The sequence below is a fragment of the Sturnira hondurensis genome, unplaced genomic scaffold (genome assembly GCF_014824575.4).
Source record: "Sturnira hondurensis isolate 20B ecotype Veracruz unplaced genomic scaffold, ASM1482457v3 Scaffold0003693, whole genome shotgun sequence".
Classification (NCBI taxonomy): domain Eukaryota; kingdom Metazoa; phylum Chordata; class Mammalia; order Chiroptera; family Phyllostomidae; genus Sturnira; species Sturnira hondurensis.
This window is the reverse complement of record NW_028076324.1, coordinates 11862530-11884089: the sequence shown is the minus strand read 5'-3', so window position 1 is coordinate 11884089 and position 21560 is coordinate 11862530. Positions and strand designations below refer to the sequence as shown.

The 21560-nt window shown below is 39.3% G+C and overlaps 1 pseudogene; it reads right to left on the bottom strand.

Annotated features, from left to right (window-relative positions):
- Window positions 1-6341: 6341 nt before the first annotated feature.
- Window positions 6342-7138, bottom strand: LOC118984648 (olfactory receptor 7C1-like; annotated as a pseudogene).
- Between the last annotated feature and the right edge of the window lie 14422 nt (window positions 7139-21560).

Below are 21560 nucleotides of genomic sequence, written 5' to 3'. Positions count from 1 at the left end.
CTTACATCTCCTCATCAATTTCACAGCCAGACATGAAAGGACAAATACTGTGTAATTTCACTTATGTGAGGCACCTAAAGTAGTGAAATGTATAAGATGTAAAGTAGAATATTGGTTGCCAGGGGATGGGAGAAGAGGGAACAGGGAGTGAGCATTTAATTGGGAAATAATGAGTTTCGTGTTTGCAAGATGAAAAGACTTGTGGAGATGGATGGTGATGATGGTGGTACAGCAATGTGAATGAACTTAATGCCCCTAAACAAGACACTTAAAATGGTTAAGATAGCAAATTTTCCATTAAATTATTTTACTACATAAAAGAAATAATGTCATACTAGAGGTGAGGGACATGTTGCTCCAAATGTCAGCATCAGCTCCCCTAGGTACCTGCCTCAGCTACAGAAAGGCAACATAACCAAGGTCATGGCTCCGTCTGAGGCTGCCCACATTCTCTGATATTTGGCCTCTTTGCACCAGTTCCAGCCAACTAGAAAGATTCATCCTAGATCCAGAGTTCCCTCGTGATTTTAGGGAGCCTTTGATGGCCTTCAGCTTGGCTTGATTTTTGCACTGCCCTTGGTTGCTAGAAAGTGTTCACCAGACCACACAGTGAGGGAACAGTCTCTGCAAGACTGTCTTCACTTCAGATATCAGCCACACATTCAGGAGACCCCAGGCACCTCACTTCAGATCAGCTGGCCACAATAAAGGGGCACCCTTACTTTCGATGATTTGCTAGAATGACTCAAAGCAAGGGAATTCCCTTAGGTTCAATAATTCACCAGAATGAGTCACAGAACTTAAGACAGTGTTAGACTTATGATTACACTTGCCTATAGGAAAAGAATACAAAACAGGACTAGTCAAAAGAAGATACACATGGGGAAATATCTGAAAGGTCCCATAGGTAAATCTTGTTGTTGTCCTCTCCCCATGGGGTTCAAATTAATTACCTCATCCTGGCCACAATGTGAGACAACAGTCAGAGTCTTCCTTGCAAGACTCTGTGGTACTCTGATGTAGCACACCTGGATTTCAGTGTTTTGAGATTTTACTGAGGCTTCATTTCATCGATGGGATAAATTGAATAATTTCCCACTTGGTTGAACTCACTCTCCAGCCTTCCTCCCCAGACACTGGGCTGCCTTCGGTTCCCCTAAAGCGCCAACCCTTCAATACATGCTTGGTCTCTTTGGCACAACCCATTGCCATCTTCAGTCATCTCATTAGCATGAACTATCAAGTATGGTCCATGGGGTCCCCCACAATAACCTATCACTTCTATCACTAGCTAAATGTCAAGGGCTTAAGGGTTACCTCCCAGGACCTGGGAAAAGATTATATCTCTCTGTAAATGAGGACAACTTCTTTTCACACATCTGCTCTTCACCAGGTGTTGAATCTAGGATTCCTACCTGGTAAGCTTCCTGCATGTTCATCACTGTCTCTGAGTCTCTTTGTGAGGAAACCAGCTTGGGATATCTTCTTACTAATAAAAGTATTTGGGGATGATTTTAAGACAGTTCCAAGGTAGTTTTCTTAAATAGTCAGCAATGCTTTATAAATTATAAGCCCAGTGTTTGGCTCAGTGATGGAAAAATTCAAGGAGAGGAGATGAGGTATTAAAATTTGGGGGTAGTAGGTAGGTCCCCATAGAAAATCTTAATCAATCTAGAAATTAAGTTTCAGAAATGCTTGATTAAAAGGGAAAACACAGTTTAAGAAAATAACATCTACATGAGCATTATACTTCAAAAATATTTATTTAAAAATATTAAGCCTCCTGGTTGGTGTAGCTCAGTGGATTGATCGCGGGCTTGCGAACCAGATGATTGTGGTTCAATTCCCAGTCAGGACACATGCCTGGGTTGCAGACAAGTTCCCAGCAAAGGACTCACGAGAGGGAACCATACATTCATATTTCTCTCCCTCTCTCCTTCCTTTTCACTGTAAAGGTACGTAAATAAAATCTTAAAAAATTTAAGCCTTAGAGTATAAATACAATGAGTTAAGGATGATAATTTATTTGGCCTGTGTCATCTTCTTGAAATTTCTAGAGGTCCTAAGTTCCAACCAGAGGCACCCACTTGGCCCTGCTTTTTGTTCCAAGGTTTGTCAGGTTCACCTGATTCCAGTTATTTAGGTTCAGAAGGCATTGAGAATATGAAAGTGTCTAATACTAAGGATGTTGGTGTCCTCTTGGGAAAGGTATCAGATGACCTAAGGAATGTAAAAAGTCTTGTGTATTAGACAACAGAGCTGCAGAGATGGGTGACTTCAAGGAGTGGAAGGACCTTTAACTGCAAGCTGGCTGACATCCCACTTAATGTTCTTCTTGTTTCATCTCTCAAAATTCATCAGAGTATAGCTGCTCTGATTTGCTGGTGATTTCCATTTCCTGCTCTTGCCAGAGTGTCCTAAAAGGCTTCTGAATGTTCAGTTTCTCTTCTTTTACATGGAAGGCAATTTTTTTTTAGGTGTAATCAGAACTCCTTGCCGAGGTCTATAAACCCTTTTTTGAAAGCATTTTTAAAATTTAATTATTATTCAAGTACAGTTTTCTGTCTTTTACCCCCATCCCATACCGCCCCCCCCGCAGTGCTCCCCACCTCCCTCCCATTTCCACCCCTCTTAGTTTTTGTCCATTCATCCTTTATACTTGTTCATGTGAATCCTTCTCCTTTTCCCCTGAGATTCTCTTTCCTCTCCCCTCTGGTCCCTGTCAGCCTGTTCTGTATTTCAGTGTCTGGCTATATTTTGCTTGCTTGTTTTTTTTTTTTTAATTCAGGTTCCTGTTAAAGGTGAGATCATATGGTAAACCCTTCATAGTTTAGTTTCTTCTATCCCTTTCCAACTTCATCACTGGTTGCTGATCCATTTATAGGCATTCCCTGGGATCTTATACGTGCTAAATATCAGGTCCTTCTCCAGACCCGCTAAATCAAAATCTCTGCAGCCTGAACCCATTACAAGCAATTCTGTTGAATGCTAAGTTTGTTTACACGTATGGTCTTTCATGTGGTTCTTCAAACAGACCACGTTCTTTGTAACCTGATGACCATTGAACTTAATTATCTATGTCTAGAATGTTCTTCCTCCAAGCAACCCAATTACAAAATGGGCAAAGGACTTGAGCAGACACTTCTCCAAGGATGACATACAGAGGATCCAGAGGCACATGAAAAGATGCTCAATATCACTAGCTAAAAAAGAGATGCAAGTTAAAACCACAGTGAGATTCCACTTTACACCAGTCAGAATGGCCATCATAAACAAAGCAACAAACAACAAGTTCTGGAGAGGTTGTGGGGAAAAGGGGGCCCTAGTTTACTGTTGGTGGGATTGCAGACTAGTATAACTACTGTAAAAAACTGTATGGAATTTTCTAAGAAAACTAAAAATGAACATGCGTTTTGACCCAGCAATTCCACTTTTAGGAGTATATCTTAGGAACCCTGAAACACCAATCCAAAAGAACCTCTGCACTCCAATGTTCATTGCAGCACAATTTACTATAGCCAAAAGTTGGAAGCAATGTAAATGCCCATCAGTAAATGAATGGATCAAAATACTATGTTACATGTACGCCATGGAATTCTATTCAGCAGAAAGAAGGAAAAAGCTACCACCCTTTGGATGGAACTTGAAAGCATCATGCTGAGTGAAATAAGCCAGGCAGTGAAAGACAAATACCATATGATCTCACCTTTAACAGGAACCTACACAACAAAACAAACAACCAAGCAAAATATGACCAAGGACACTGAAATACAGAACAGGCTGACAGATATGACACGGGAAAGTGGAGAGAATCACAGGGGAAATGGGGAAGGATTCACAGGGACAAGTATAAAGGACACATGAGCAATAACTAAGGTGGGGGGTGGAAATGGGAGGAAGGTGGGCAGCACTGTGGGGGATGGGCGGGGGTGGGAATATAAGACAGAAAACTGTACTTGAACAATAATTAAATTAAAAAATAGAATGTTCTTCCTCTTATTTACTAAACTTTCCACTTAAATATCAGCAATCGAAGATGCATAACCAAAGCCCTGGTTGGTGTGGCTCAGTGGATTGAGTGCTGGCCTGTGAACAAAAGGGTTGCTGGTTCGATTCCCAGTCAGAGAACATGTCTGGGTTGAGTTCCAGATCCCCAGTAGGGAGTGTATAAGGAGCAAGCACATATTGAAGTTTCTCTCATTCTTTTTCTCACCCCCTTCCACTCTCTTTGAAAATAAATAAATAAAATCTTTTTTTAAAAGACGCATTACAACCTATCTAAATTCTCCTGATGTTCTCTCCATCCAGTTAGTCTGCATATCTCTTGTATTGTCATTACCTTCTCAGTGGACTCACATATTTTGAATATTATAAAACATAATCTTATACCTGGCTGTATGAATTTTTCTGCCCCAAATTAAACTGATGCAAGTCTTTAAGTAAGTGAGTTTTGGTCCTCTTCCTATCCAAAGTCTTTTGTGAAACATAATATCATTGGCACAAACAGGCAAGACATCAGGCATTATGCAGATTTAAGATTCTTTGGTAGAAACTAGTTATAAAGAAATTTCCATAATTGATGTTGATTATAGCTAAGAGAAATTGCATGAGACATAGTGAAACAGGTAAGGAGACTTCATTTAAGACTATACAATGGGGGTCAAGATGATTGCAATAAGAGTGAACTCAGTTTCACTGAAAGAGAAGGCAGGAGGACTTTTAAAATGGTATAACTCCACTTAAACAAAATTTCCAGAACAGGTAAATCCATGAAGACCATACTCTATAAATGCTTAAAAAGCCATCGTATCCAAAGTCACTTACAGAGAATGGATGATAAGGAAAATTCACTGTGATGAAGAGGTGGGATTTCTTTTTCTTTTTAATTATTTTATTATTATTGTTGTTCAAGTACAATTTTCTGCCTTTTTTCCCCATGCCAGCCCAACACCTCAGGTTCCCCCACCTCCCTTCCATTTACCACCACCCCATTATTGTGCACATGTCCTTTATAATTGTTCTTGTAAACCCTTCACCCTTTTCTTCTAAAATTCCCCCTTTCCTCTCCCCTCTGGTCCCTGTCAGGCTGTTTTCAATTTCAGTGTCTTTGGTTATATATTGTTTGTTTGCTTGTTTTGTTGTGTAGGTTCCTGTGAAAGGTGAGATCATATGACATTTGCCTTTCACCACCTGGCTTATTTCACTCAGCATAATGCTTTCCAGTTCCATCCATGCTGTTGCAAAGGATAGGAGCTCCTTCTTTCGTTTTGCTGCATAGAATTCAATTGTGTAAATGTACCATTGTTTTTGGACCCATTCATTTACTGATGGGCACCTAGGTTACTTACAGCACTTGGCTATTATAAATTGTGCTGCTATGAACATTGGTGTGCATAGGTTCTCTTGGATTGGTGTTTCAGGGTTCTTAGGATACAATCCTAGCAGTAGAATTGCCAGATGAAAAGGCAGTTCCATCTTCAGTTTTCTAATGGAATTTCCATACTGTTTTCCATAGTGGTTATACCAGTCTGCAATTCCACAAACAGTAAACTAGGGTTCCCTGTTCTCCACAACCTCTCCAACACTTGTTGTTTGTTGCTTTGTTCATGATGGCCATTCTGACCTTCATGAAGTGGCATCTCATTGTGGTTTTAATTTGCATCTCTCTGATAGCTAGTGATACTGAGCATCTTTTCATATGGCTCTGGACCCTCTGCATGTCCAGATACCCTTGGAAAAGTATCTGTTCAAGTCCTTTACCCATTTTTAATTGGGCTGCTTGTCTTCTTTGATGGAGCCATGTGAGTTCTTTATATATTTAGGAGATTAAACCTTTTTCCAAGTTATCATTGGCAAAAACGTTTTCCCATACAGTTGATTCTCATTTTATTTTAATACTGTTTTCTTGAGCTGTGCAGAACCCTTTATTTTGTGAGATCCAATTTGTTTATTCTTTCCTTTATGTCCCTTGCTCTAGGGGACATATCAGTGAAAATATTGCTTCATGAAATATCTGAGATTTTCCTGCCTATGTTCTCCTCCAGGACATTAATGGTGTCACAACTTATATTTAAATCTTTTATACAGAAAAGTGGGATTTCGTTAGGCAACTGCTCCTACCCCTGTCAGCTTAGAATCTCAGGATGAGTGTTCCCCTTATGGAACATAGAGCATTCTCCCCAAAACTTTTCTTTATTTTATATTTTTATTTTTATTTAGTTCTTGTTCAAGTACAGTTTTCTGTCTTATATTCCCAGCCCTCCCCCCACGTGCTCCCCACTTTCCTCCCATTTCAGCCCCCCCACCTTAGTTATTGTCCTTCTGCCCTTCCCCAGAACTTTTCATACAGTGCTTTTGATGTCCCTGTTCCACAGACTGTAGATGAAGGGGTTCAACATTGGGGTGACCACAATGCACATAACCGAAGCAATCATGCTCCTCTTAGAGGGTGCATCAGAACTGACTAACACCAAATCCTGTCCCATTGAATAAAGAAACTGTGGACAGGTGAGACCCACAGGTAGAAAAGGCTTTATATTTCCCATATGCTGATGGGATTCTCAGGATTGAGGAGACAATTCGAATATAGAAGGAAAGAATTCCTGAGAAGGGAACAATGCCAAGAAGGGGTGTCCCCATATAGATCAGGATGCGACTGATGAGTGTGTCTGAACAGTCTAGTGTGAGGGCCTGAGCAAGTTCACAGTATAAGTGTGAAATCTCCCAGTTGGTACAGAAAGACAGCCTCAATGTCAACAGACTCTGGGTCAGGGAGTATGTTACACTAATGAACCAGGACATGAGAACCAGCAGGCCACAGAGGTGGGGGTTCATGATGAGTGTGTAGTGTAAGGGGTGACAGATGGCTACAAACTAGTCATAGGCCATCATTGTGAGAAGAAAAGTGTTCATAACTCAAACACCATAAAAAAACACATCTGGGTGATGCATTCTGCATAGGTGATGGCTTGTTCTGTGTCTGGATATTCACCATCATCTTTCGGATGTTGGTGGAGGTGAAACAGATGTCAGCCAAGGACAGGTTGAAAGGGAAGAAGTACATGGGCATGTGGAGGTGGGAGTCAGAGGTGATGGCCAGGATGATGAGCAGGTTTCCCAACACAGTGATCAGATACATGGACAGGAACAGACAAAATAAGATGGATCGATCCTCTGAGTCTTGGGGAAATCCCAGAAGTATAAAATATGACACTCTTGTTTGATTTCCTGTTTCCATGCTGCTGACATATCAGCTAGATGATTGAGAAAAGAAAATAGCATGAAATAGACACTGAACACATAATGAAGAATGGACACAGTCTACTTACATAAAGCCACCCACATTAATTCTATTAAATGTTAAACCCAGCATGTTACTCCAACCTGATCTTTTTCCTCAAAGTTAGATGTTGCATGTCAAATTGTTATAATTTTTTTAGTTAGCAGTTTCAGTTCCTGTGTGAATCTAAGGAGCAGGTTGACCTCAAGGCCCCAGCCATTGCCAACAGCCCAGACATAGAAATGCAACTGACATAAACCAGAAGGCCAAATCCAGGACACTGCCCATGAAAATCCATAATGGGACCATGAACAACACTACCTGCATGCCCAAAGCCCTTCCTCGATCACCTTGTTCTTCTTTCCCTCTCCCTCCTTATGAAAACTTTTGCCAGCACTGAGAAGTTAAAATTGGGTTTGGAGGTAAGGCCCACCATCTTCTCATGTGGCCAGCACTTGAACAAATCTCTTTTCTTTTGCCAGCAGCTGTTGCATAAAGTTGGCTTTCGTTGTAGCAGGCAGCCAAACTGGGATTGGTGCCAGATAGACCAAAATTACCTCTACTTTTTAAATTTCTTGAAGTTGAGACTTCCAGCCAAGATGGAGGTGTAGGTAGATATACTTTGCCTCCTTGCAAAACCAAAAGAAGAAAAACAAGAAATTTGTAAGCAAAAAATAACCAGGAGTACCATAAAATTGAATTGTATGGAAGGACGTCTGGCAACCAAGAAGTGAAAGAAGAAACATTCACTCAGATTGGTAGGAGGGGTGGAGACAGACACCTCCCTGTGGCAGGGAGGGCACATGGCAAAGCAGGGAGGAATGGGTGGGTGAGGTGGTGGCTGTTGGACTACATGGTTCCACATTTGCATGAGGATAAACCAGGAAGAGAAAGTGGGTAGTAAGACAGACCATGGAACCCAGGGTACCGGTGTGGAAAAAGAAAGCCTCAAAAGCTCTGGATGTGTAACCCTGTGGTGGTTGATGTGGTGGGAGAAACTCCTAGTCTCACAGGAGGATTTGTAGGAGAGACCGATATGAGAGTCCTAGAACACACACAAACCCACCCACCTGGAAATCAGCACCAGAAGTGCCCAGTTTGCTTGTGGGTAGTGGGGAAAGTGACTGAATGCCCACTGAGGGCTAAGCAAGCAGCATTGTTGCCTTTTGGACCCCTCCCCCACATACAGTGCCTCAGCGCAGCCCTGTGAGTTGCGTAGCCCTGGTGAATACCTAAGGCCTTGCCCCTTACAATGTAACAGGAACTCAGAGACAAAGTAATAGAGCCCAAATAAAAGAATAGATCAAAACTCCAACAATAGAAGTAAATGATGAATTGATAGTCAACCTACCAGATGCAGAGTTCAAAACACTGGTAATCATGATGCTCCGAGAAATGGTTGAGTATGCTCACAAAATAGAGGAAGAAGTGAAAGGCTATGCAAAGTGAAATAAAGAAAGATATAGAAAGAATCAAGAGTGAAGGGAAGAAAACCAGGACTCAAATCAAGGATTTGGAGCAGAAGGAAAATAAACATTCAAGCAGAGCAGAATGAAGAAACAAGAATTCAAAAGAATGAGGAGAGGCTTACGAACCTCTGGGACTACTTTCAATGTTCCAATATCCAAATGATAGGGGTGCCAGAATGAGAAGAGGAAGAGAAAGAAATTGTAAACTTATTTGAAAACATAATGAAGCAGAACTTCCCCAATCTGGCAAAGAAAATAGTGTTCCAGGAAGGTCAGAGAGTCATAAAAAATTTGAACCCAAGAAGCACACACCAAGGCACATCATAATTACATTACCCAAGATTTAACATAAGGGGAGAATCTTAAAAGTAGTAGGAGAAAAGGAGAGAGTTACCTATAAAGGAGTTCTCATACAACTATCAGCTGATTTCTCAAAAGAACCCTCATTGGCAAGAAGGGGCTGGAAAGAGCATTCAAAGTCATGAAAGGCAAGGACCTACATCCAAGATTACTCTCTCCAGCAAAGCTACCATTTAGAATGGAAGGACAGGTAAAGTGCTTCCCACATAAGGTCAAGTGCAAGGAGTTCATCATCACAAGCCCTTATTATATGAAATGCTACAGGGACTTATTTAAAAAAAGAAGATGATCAAGAACATGAACTGTAAAATGAGAATAAACTCACAACTATGAACGACTGAATCTAAAAACAAAAACAAAAACAAACTAAGCAAACAACTAGAAGAGGAACAAAATCACAGAAATGGAGATCACATGGAAGTTTATCAGCAAGGAGGGGGGAAGGAGGAGAATGGGGGAAAAGATGCAGGATACAAGAAGCATAATTCATAGATACAAAATAGAGGGGGGTAGATTCAGGATAGTATAGGAAATGGAGAAACCAAAGAAATTACATGTATGACCCACAGACATGAACTAAGGGAGGGAATGTTAGTGGGAGGTGGGGTGCAGGGCAGAGAAGAATAAAGGGAGAAAAATGGGACCACTGTAATAGCGTAAGCAATAAAATACACTTAAAATATAAATAAAACTGAAATAAATAAATTTCTTGAAGTACGTGGGCATAAAAGCTATAATAATAAGATTTATAAATTCTATGTTCTTTTATTTGTTACATTCAATACATCATATTGTTGATCAACCCTTGGTTATTGTCCCCTGGAACCCTTATCTTTCTTCTTTATCCCAGGCTTATAATTATCAGTAAACAGCAACTTTGGACCTTAGAGATAAAATGGTTAATACTCACTCTAACACAAAAATGAAACGAGGTGTTGTGAACTCAGTATCTTGAACTGAGCTTTCTGCCCTCTCTAGACCTCATGAAAGCATCTGGTAACCATGTCTTAGAGGTGAGAAAATTTCAGCAAATATCTCAAATATCTGGACAGATGATTGAACCATGAGTAGAGTGTAGATTCACTTCTTGTATATGTCACTTGACAAAATGCGTTTCATCTGTGAAGTTAAGGAATTGTTTAAAATGTTCAAGGGTAGAGCAAATATGAAGGCTTAAATTATTTCAATACCCTAAGATACTATTTGAAAGGGCACAGGCAGAATTTTGAGTCCTGTTGTCTATCCCGTTCATTAAATACTGGGGTGAGCAAAATCACCCAGGATTTTAGCACAGCCTGAAAGGATGAGAGTTGTATTTGGCACTCACACAGGGTGCTGCTTAGAATGGGGCAGGAAACATGGGTGCATTCATTCACAGCCCACCTACTTTCTCCTCTCTTCACCCCAGGTGTATAAAGTCCTATAACCAGGCACAGAGGGATAGGTCCTATAACCAGGGACAAGGAATAGCATAAAACCATACAGTGATCTCCAGTGTTTTGTTTTTCCTTGTTGTAAGGGTTTTTCTACACTTGCTATTCCATAATGCCCCTAACTACAATGGAGACTTTCAGTATCATCTGTCTTCTTAGGTATAAAAACCAAAGTGGGAGGAGAAAGCAGAAGATCGAAAGGTCCAAAATTCCAGACATAAAATAAATAAGTCATGGGGATGTAATATATGACATGGTGACTATAGTTAACACTGTATTGCATGTTTGAAAGTTGCTAGGAGAGTATATCTTAAAAGTTCTCATTACGAGAAAAGAATTTCTGTAAGAATGTAAGGTCCAAGATGGTCACTAGACTCATTGGGGAGATCATTTACAATATATACACATACCGAATCATTATGTTGTACACTAGAAACCAATATAATGTTGTATGTCAATTATTTCTCAATTAAATAAGCTCCAAACTGGATATTATCCCTAAAGTGATAAAAATGGCCATATCATATGTGATTTGTTTAGCAATGGATGAATACCTTTGTTCTGACCCTTTTGGGTAAGGGTAGTTTGGAATCATCTCTGGTTGTGTCTGATCATATGGGAGACACACTAAGCAAATTGTCAGGATACATTTCTAAAATATAGTATCTTGCAAAAAATTCTCTTGTGTTTCAATAATTATGACTTGCTGTGTTGCCCTGGATTTTTTCTTATTGAGCAGAATAGGGGAGAGTATGTGGAAGATGTCTGAGATTCTGGATATTTCTTAATGTTCTGTGTGTGTTAATGGCATCAGCTGCATTGGAAAAGAGGGAACAATTTCATTTCTTACTAGACTATTTCAGAGACTTCCTTCCTGGTCTCCAGTTTCACTTTTGATTCCTCCACACATCTATCTGACTAAGATTTCCAAATAGAAATCGGATCCTGTCACTCCCCTACCTGAAGTCCTTCAAATGACTGTGCCACTTGCCGAAAACATCCAAGATTTTTGGTATATCATGATTCCACTTTGACATGCTAGCCTTATTTCTCACTATTTCTCAATTTTTACTCTAAATTCTGATCATTCTACAAAGCTTTTCTTTTCCAAAAGGGCCATGCTGCCTTACATCTCTGATATTTGTCAAAATCTTCTCCCTTTGCCTAAACCTCTGTCTACTTCCTTCTCTTCATTTCTACCTGTTGTTATATACATGGCACAGGCTCTCACCTGGTTAGATAATTCCCAACCACTTCAGTTCTCAATGATAGTTGAGTTCTTAGTGCACAGGAGACACTTTTCATTGGTTTGATTGTAGAATTAGTAAAGAGATGAGCTTCAAACCAATATTATTTCATTGCTGCAGCTCATCATATAGTCTTTGGGTGTCCACTACCCCAAAATCTTTAGCAATTCCTGTCTGCAAGGAGGTTAGTATATGGAGAGAGGATAAATAAAAATGTTGATGGAGAAAAGAGAGAAAGAAAGACAAAAAAGGGCATATAAAGTTGTTGCTCATTAAATAGCCATGTCCTCTTAATCTTGATCAGCATGCATTCCCAAGTTGACCCCTATCAGTTCCAAACAACTCAGTCTATATTTTCTTTTGCTTGGATCTCACCTGGCCTCCTTTCCCAGAGTAGCATCAGCAACTGCTTCTCCACAGCCTTTGTCTGAAGTCTGCACACACAGCCTTGAGTTTCTGTCCTAATTATCCAGAGGCACAAACAAAGAACACTGAGAAGCTAAGCAGGCAAATGACAAGTGTATGAATAATTTCACAACAGATAACTGGCACACATTTTTGTTGTGAACTTATTTATGAGGACATCCATCATCTTTTAATTCCCTTCCTGGAAGCCCCTCAACATTCACACTCTCAGTCCTTTTTCTTGCATGTGAAAGTGCTAAATACTCTCTTCCCTGTGTGGGCAGACATGGCCTTCTTTGTGGTCTCTTCCCAAACTTGTGAATATCCACTTTCCAGGAGAGAGTGATAATGGGAAAGTGAATGAAGGCACCCACTCTTTTCTCTCTGGTTCCCAGACCCACAAGACCTGGCAAGGAGAGAGCCAAAGGTAGGCAGAGAGTGGACCAATGCTCCCTGTCTCCACCTGCCCAGTGCTACTTTAAGCATCACCACTTGTCTGACCCTCATGCTTTTGGGCTGATATGAAAACATCCTGGTGTAATTTTTCTTCTTACAAGTACAGCAGATCCTCAAGTACAATTGTTTCATTCAATGTTGTTTTATTATAAGGTTGATGATTGCTGTAAGAATGTAACTCTTCTCTGTATCCATTAGATTAACTCATAGTAAAATTGGTTTTGTTACCTGTTGTTTCCCAGGTCCAAGAACTGATTGAAGACTTTCATAGAGGACTGATGTATTTCACGAGGACCATGGAGGAAAGTATTAAAACACTTTTCCAGATCTTTGCTGCATGGAGGAATGGTTAAAGAAGACATCAGACCCTTAAGTTGCACATTGTCTCAGATGCTTATTGCTTCCCCTGAGGAAGGGCGCAGAGCCCAAGCAAAACCTTTCAGGTTAAGAAGTCGAGTATGTTTGATAAACGTCCATGATGAGCTTTTGGTAGGATTGTCAAATATTTCTTCCTCAGGACAAATAAAAAGATTGAGAGAGTAAAAAATATTCAATGAAAATAATAATGAACATTAGGGAGAGAAACTAATAAGAGATAACTTTGTTCTGATGCCAGGGGTCGAGTGCTGCAGGGTTTTCTCTCAGTTTCTTGGAAGTGAATCCACCACAGTGACTATTTTCTGCATAAGTCCCCCCTGGAGTTGCAGAAGCAGCTGAATTATGATTTAAAGTGTTGTGAAAAGAATAATGACATTCATCTTAGCAAGTTTCCACGCTGGAGCTCTTGGGCCATGTAACAAGATGAAAGAAGATCAAGATTTCACTGTCATCATGATTTATAAAGCTTTTCTGCATGTCAGTAAAGTCTCACCATTTTCTTCATATACATTTTGTTTTTTTCATGTTACGTTTTCCCTTAGGTATTCTGCAGTTCTTATGATTATACACGTTTTTTCTCCTATATGCCCTAATGATGTTGCTATGGAATAAGAATTCTTTTGACTTCTGTTCATTGATCTTTTATTGCACTGCCTTCTTCACTCTTGTATTAGTACCAATAAATTGTCATTAATGCTAAAATAGATAAGTAAGTAAGTAAGTAAATAAGTAAATAAAAGCTTTGGTGTAAAAGACCTAAAGCTCTATCAGTACCTGGGGGCATCCATTTGTACACCAAAGACTAGTGACTGTATTCCTACACAGAATGATTGTGGGAAGTGTAATGGTGTCAAAGGGAACTGGGGGTTTGGCTCCTGCATTCCCATCTGTATAATTTTCATCACTCGTCTAACCATATATCATATCACTGAAGGAAAAGCTCATGATGTAATGAAAACTTCAGGCAAGGAATCTAGCCATTCACCCTCCCAAGCAAGTAACCTCTAGAGCTCATTCTCCATAGACAGCACAGGGTTTCTCCTGCCCTGTGCTTAACAATGCTCAGTACCCTACTCACTCTACCACCCCTTTTTCTTATTTTCTACAACACTTATTGGGCTCTGAAGGCTTGACAGTGTAAATCTTGTTCTTTCATAGAAAGTGGTGATGAAAAAGGAAGGTATGTCCTCCATAATAGCAAGAATTCAAAGCCTGGCATGTAGGACAGGGCCTGAATATATCTTCTGGAAAAGGCATGAGTGTCTTGTATCAGGCACAGGAGAGCCTTGGTGACTGACTATAAGTTGATATTTTACAGGTTATGTGACCCTGGGGGCAGATTCTCCTCTGACCCTTGTTAGATAAATTGATAAATATCTCTTCAAATCCCCTGATCAGGTGACTCCTCAGAGGCAGGGTCACAAAGGAAGGCATCTCTGTCTTGCCAATTCCTTATCTTTGAGAGACTAATAGCTGGACCAGCTGTGATTCTTTTTTCTTGGATCCCTTTTCTCTGGGAAGAATCACTCTAGTTTTCCTTGGATCTCCTGTTGAGAAAATGTTTCATCATTTAATTTTTTAAATATTTATTTACATCATATTTATTTATTTGAGTGAGAGGAAGGGAGGGAAAAAAGAAGGAGAAAAACTTTAATGTGGGAGAGAAATATCAGTTGATTTTCTCTTGTAGGCACCTAGACTGGGGGCTGAACTCAATACCGTGGCATGTGCCATGATCTGTAATGGAACTGGCAGGCTTTCATTTTGTGGGATGCTGCCCAGTGAACTGAGCTACAACAGTCAGAGTCAGCTTTCATCATTTCCCAGTTTGTAGTTTCCTCATTGAATAGATTGCTGAGTAGTAAAGTGTTCTAGGATTCACTAGGGAATGGCTCTCAAGCTTCAGCTTGCACTGAGATAATCTTGAGCATTTGTCAGAACAGATTTCAGTACTCTTTCCCTAATTTCTGTCTTTGAGGACCTGAGTTAAGTCTGATAATTTGGAATTTTCACAAGTTCTAAATTTTGTGGATTTGTATTATAATCCATTGAGACTCATTTCTCTTGGACAAGGAATGGTTCATAATTTTACCTTTATCAAGATATCAACTGAGGCACTTGTTAATATATATCTTTCCAGACTTATATTTTTCTTAGACTCATCTTGTTAACATCTCCAGAGGGAGAGCCCCAGATTCTACATTTAAAAGAAAATTGCAATTTAATTTATTTTTACTTTATTTTACTTTTGCTTGTATTTTTTAATCATAGCTATGTATGTTTATATAGATAAAGTTTTATTTATATGTGCCATTTTAACCACTTTTTATTTAATTATTGTTCAAGTACAGTTTTCTGTCTTTTACTCCCAACCCAGCCCGCTCCCCCCAGTGCTCCCCACCTCCCTCCCATTTCCACCCACCTTAGTTGTTGTCCATGTGCTCTTTATACTAGTTTCTGTAAGTCCTTCTCCCTTTTCCCCTGAAATTCCCTTTCCTCTCATCTCTAGTCACTGCCCCCTGTTCTCTATCTCAGTGTCTTTGGTTATAATTTGCTTGCTTATTTGTTTTGCTGTTTAGTTTGCTGTTAAAGGTGAGATCATATAGTATTTGTTTTTCACTGCATGACTTATTTCACTCAGCATAATGCTTTCCAGTTCCATCCATGCTGTTGCAAAGGGTAGGAGGTTCTTCATTCTTTCTGCTGCATAAGATTTCATTGTGTATATGTACCAAAATTTTTTTGATCCATTCATTTACTGACAGGAACCTAGGTTGCTTCTAATTCTTGGCTATTGTAAATTGTGCTGCTATACACATTGGAGTGCATAGGTTCTTTTGTATTGGTGTTTTAGGGTTCTTAGGATATAATCCTAGATGGGACAAAAGGCAAGTCATTTTTTATTTTTCTTAGAAAATTCCATACTGTTTTCCATAGTGGTTGTACCAGTCTGCAATCCCACCAACAGTGAACTAGGGCCCTGTTTTCTCCACAACCTCTTCAACACTTGTTGTTTTTTGCTTTGTTTAAGATGGCCATTTTGACCAGTGTAGGGTGGTATCTCATTATGGTTCCAATTTGCATCTCTCTGATAGCTAGCGATATTGATCATTTTCTCATGTGTCTCTGAATCCTCTGTATGTCCTCCTTGGAGAAATATTTGTTCAAGTCTTTTGCCCACCTTTCAATTGGGTTACCTGTCTTCCTAGAGTGGAGTCATGCAAGTTCTTTGTGTATTTCGGAGATTAAACCCTTCTCTGAGGTATCATTCGCAAATATGTTTTCCCATATAATTGGTTCTCCTTTTATTTTAATACTGTTTTCCCTAGTCCTGCAGAAGCTTTTTGTTTTGATGGGATCCAATTTGTTTATTCTTTTCTTCATGTCCCTTGCTCTAGGGGACATATCAGTAAAAATGTTGCTACATGAGATATCTGAGATTTTCCTGCCAGTGTTCTTCTCTAAGATGTTAATGGTGTCATGACTTATGTTTAAGTCTTTTATCCCGTTGAATTTATTTTGGTGTATGTTGTAAGCTGGTGCTCAAGTTTCATTTTTTTTGCATGTAGCTTTCCAGTTCTCCCAACACCATTTGTTGAAGAGGCTATTTTTAGTCCATTTTATGTTGCTGCCCCCTTTGTCAAATATTAAATAACCATAGAGACTTGGGTTTATTTCTGGGCTCTCTGTTCTGTTCCATTGGTCTATATGCCTGTTTTTATGCCAGTACCAGGCTGTTTTGATTACAGTGGCCTTGTAATACAGTTTGGTATTGGGTATTGTGATCCCTCCTACTTTGTTCTTCTTTCTCAAAATTGCAGCTGCTATTCAGGGTCTTTTATGGTTCCATATACATTTTTGAAGTGTTTGTTCTACGTTTGCGCGTATGTCACTTGTACTTTAATAGGCATTGCCTTGAATCTGTACATTGCTTTGAGGAGTATGGACATTTGATGATGTTAATTCTTCCAATCCACGAACATGGTATATGTTTCCATTTATTTGTGTCTTTCTTGATTTCTTTCTTCAGTATTGTGTAGTTTTCTGCATACAAGTCTTTTACCTCCTTGGTTAGGTTTATTCCTAGGTATTTTATTATTCATTTTGGTATATCAAATGGGATTTTTTTTCTTGATTTCTGCTTCTGCTGATTCATTGTTAGTATACAAAAATGCCTTTGATTTCTGGATATTCACTTGTATCATACTGTTTTGCCAAATATATATATTAGGTCAAGGAGTTATTGGGTAGAGTTTTTAGGAATTTCCATGTACACTATCATGTCCTCTGCAAACAGTGACAGTTTTGTTTCCTCCTTTCCGATTTGGATACCTTTTATTTCCTTTTCTTGCCCAATCACTGAGGGTAAAACTTCCAATACTATATTGAATAGAAGTGGTGAAAGTGGACAACCTTGTCTTGTTCCTGATCTTAGTGGAAAAGCTTTTAGTTTTTGCCCATTGAGTATGATGTTGGCTGTAGGTGTCTCATATATAGCCTTTATTATATTGAGGAATGCTCCCTGTATTCCCACTTTCCTGAGGTATAAACACCCATTCATTATGAATGGGCGTTTTACTTTATCAAAATCTTTTTCCACATCTATTGATAGGATCATGTAATTTTTGTCTTTGCTTTTGTTTATGTGATGTATTACATTCACTGATTTGCCAATATTGAACCATCCTTGCATCCCTGGGATGAATCCCACTTGGTCATAGTGAATGATCTTATTAATGTATAATTGGATTCAATTTGCCAATATTTTGTTGAGGACTTTAGCGTCCATGTTCATCAGCGATACTGGCCTGAAGTTTTCTCTCTTTGTTGTATCTTTATCAGGTTTGGGGATTAGGAGGATGCTGGCTTTATAAAAAATGTTTAAGAGTCTTCCATCATTTTGGATTTTTTGGAATAGTGTGTGAAAAATAGGGGTTAGCTCTTCCTTAAAAGCTTCATAGAATTCTCCTGTGAAACCATCTGGTACAGGGCTTTTGTGTGAGGGGAGTTTTTTGATTACTGCTTCATTTCATCTGCTGTTATTGGCCTGTTCAGATTTTCTGTTTCTTTTTCGTTAAGTTTTGGAAGATTATATTTTTCTAGAAATTTGTGCATTTCTCCTAGGTTTTCAAATTTCTTGGCATACAGTAATTTCTTGGCATACAAATTTCTTTTGCATAGTAGTCTCTTACACTCCTTTGTATTTCTGTGGTGTCAGTTGTAATCTCTCCTCTTTCATTTCTATTTGTGTTTATTTGAGCCCTCTCTCTTCCTTTCTTGATGAGCCTACTTAAATGTTTATCTATTTTGTTTATCTTTTCAAAAAAACCAGCTTCTGGTTTCATTGATTCTTAGAATTAAGCTTTTAGTCTCTATGTCATTTAATTCTTCTCTGATATTCGTTATTTCCTTCCTTCTACTTGCTCTGGGCTGTCTTTGTTGTTGTTCCTTGAGTTCTTACATGCATAGGGTTAGGTTGTTTGTTTGAAATGTTTCTATTTTCTTTAGGTAAGCCTGTATTGATATGAACTTCCCTCTCAGGACTGCCTTCACTGTGTCCCATAAGTTTTGGGTTGTTGTGAGTTCATTTTCATTTGTTTCCAGAAAGTTTTTGATTTCTTCCCTAATTTCATTCTTGACCCATTTATTGTTTAATAGCATACCATTCAATCTCCATGATTTTGAGTGCTTTGGGTTATTTTCTTTGGGGTTGGTTATAGTTTAAGTCCCTTGTGATCAGAGAAAATGCTTGGTATAATTTCAATTTTCTTGAATTTGTTGAGCCTCATTTTGTGTCCTATCATGTGGTCTATCTTTGAAAATGTTCCATGCACATTTGAAAAGAGTGTGTATTTAGCTTTTTTGGGATGAAGGGCTCCCTATATATCAGTTAAGTTCATTTCTTCTAGGGTGTTGTTCAATGTCACAATATATTTGTTGATATTTTGTTTGGAAGATCTGTCCATTTTTGATAGTGGGGTTTTAAAATCTCCTACCATAATTGTGCTGCTATCAATATCTTCCTTGAAGTTCTCTCAGATTTTCTTTATATATTTGGGTGCTCCTACATTGGGTGCATATATATTTATGATGTTAATGTCTTCTTGGTAGATTCTTCCCCTGAGTATTATGAAGTGACCTTCTGGGTCTCTATTTATGGCCCTTTTTTTGAAGTCTATTTTGTCTGATATTAGAATTACTACCCCGGCTTTTTTTCTTGCCCATTTACTTGGAAAATTTGTTTCCAGTCTTTCACTTTTAGTCTGTGATGGTCTTTTGTCCTGAGGTGGGTCTCCTGTAGGCAGCATATGTGTGGGTCATGCTTTCTTATCCATTCAGCTATTTATATGTCTTTTGATTGGAGCATTTAGTCCATTTACATTTAAGGTTATTATTGCTAGGTACTTATTCATTGTCATTTTTGTACCACAGTTCCTCTCTGTCTCTCTCTTTTCCTTCCTTTCTTTAAAGCAGTCCTTTTAGTATTTCTTGTAGAGCTGGTTTGGTGGAGGCATATTCTTTTAGACTTCTTTTGTCTTGGAAGCTCTTTATTTGGCCTTCTATCTTGATTGAGAGCCTTGCTGGGTAAAGTAGCCTTGGTTGTAGGCCTCTGTTTCTCATTACTTGGAATATTTCTTGTCGTTCTCTTCTTGCTTGGAATGTTTCCATTGAGAAGTCAGTAGCCAGCCTTATTGGGACCCCCTTGTATGTTACTTCCTTTTTCTCCCTTGCTGCCTTTAGGATATTCTCTTTGTCTTGGAGGTTTGCCATTTTAATGATGATGTGTCTTGAAGTGGGCTTCTTTGAGTTCCACCTGATTGGGACTCTCTGTGATTCCTGGATTCGTGTCACTTTTTCTCTCATCAAATTAGGAAAAATTTCCATCATTAGTCTTTCAAATAGGTTTTCTATCCCTTGTTTTTCTTCTTCTCCTTCTGGGATTCCTATTATTTGGATATTATTACGTTTCATATTATCTTGCATTTCTCTTAGTCCCTCTTCATTCTTTTTGAGCCTCTTTTCCCTTTCTTGCTCTTTCTGGGAGATTCTTTCTACTGTGTCCTCCAACTTGCTGATCCAATCTTCTGTGTCATCGATCCTGCTTTTGATTCCTTCTACTGTATTCTTCAGTTCAGAAATTGTATTCTTCATTTCCTCTTGGCGTTTGCTGATGGTTTCTATTTCCTTTCTCATGTTGATATAGTTTGTGGAGAGCTCATTTTAGCTCCCCTCTAGTTTCTGGGAGCTTCCCTCTAGTTTCTGGTAGCTCATTGTGAGCTCTTTGAATTTCCTGATAACTAGTGCTTTGAATTCATATCTAATATATGACTTGCCTCTCTTTCATCTGACATTATTTCTGAGACTTCCACCTTTTCTTTCATTTGGGCATTGTTTCTTTGTCTTCCCATTGCTTATGAGACTCTTCTTGTTAGTTTCAGCTTCTTAAATTGATCTGTTCTGACTCCCTAGGTTTATGGTGTGAAATTCTGTGGTAGAATACCTGTGAAATTCAATGTTGCAGTCTCCTGCAGGTATCTTGATGTTCTCTGCTTCCACCTACTCCTTTATTTGTGTGTGTGTGATCAGTTGGAGGGGGAGGCAAAATGGTTTATGACAGCAGGAGAGTACTTTATGATACTTACAGTTACAGCTGGTAGAGAAGAGATAGAAGATCTTTAGGCTCTGTATAGTGTTAACTGTAATCTTCAACCCAATTTGCCACTTTTAAGAAAGGATAGACCAACGATAAGTCTCTTGTTGGGGAGGGAAAGCTTTTGAGTTGTATCTGGAAAGCATCGAGGTTGTCGGTGGTCAGATTTTGAGGTAAGGTGAGAGGAAAGAATAGTAAATAGACATAGCATGTGTGCAAGTAGAGTTAATCACTACAGTAATAGAATTCAGGAACCTGTAAAGTGGGCTAAGACCCGAGAGATGTGTTGTGAAGTATTTACAGTGGTACAGAAAGCAACAAACAAACAAACAAACACAAAAAAGGGCAAGAGAAGTGAGGAAAAAGCAATAAGTTTGGGGTGAAAGGAAGAAGGACTAAAACAGGAAAAAAGTAAAGAGAGGAACAGAGTACTGAAAGATACAGCAACAATAAAATTTTAAAAAATATATGATTACTGACAAAAGTTTTTTAAAAAGTTAAAAAAAAAGCTTCTTCCTTGTTGGTTTCAAACTGTCCAATCTGGTCTTTCTGGTATTGGCAGGACCCCTTTGTGGGCTGGGTTGTAGGCCCAGGCACACTCTCCTGCACCCGCCAGGCTACCAGACTGGGGTGTGGGCGCCCGCCCACCCAACAGGCTGCCTGGGTCCCACGGGATCTGGTACTGGTCCTTCCCAGTCCTGTGGCTGGGTGAGAAGCAAGTCAAGCTGCCTTCACAGGAGAACAGCTCAGTCTACTTTCCAATACAAACTTCTCCAGAAAGTGTGCCTCTCAGTCCAGCCCAATCCCCAACCTGACTGGTTAGGACAATGCTCCTCTCAAATTTCCTGGGCTGGCAGGCTGGTGGGCTGGCGACCACAGAGA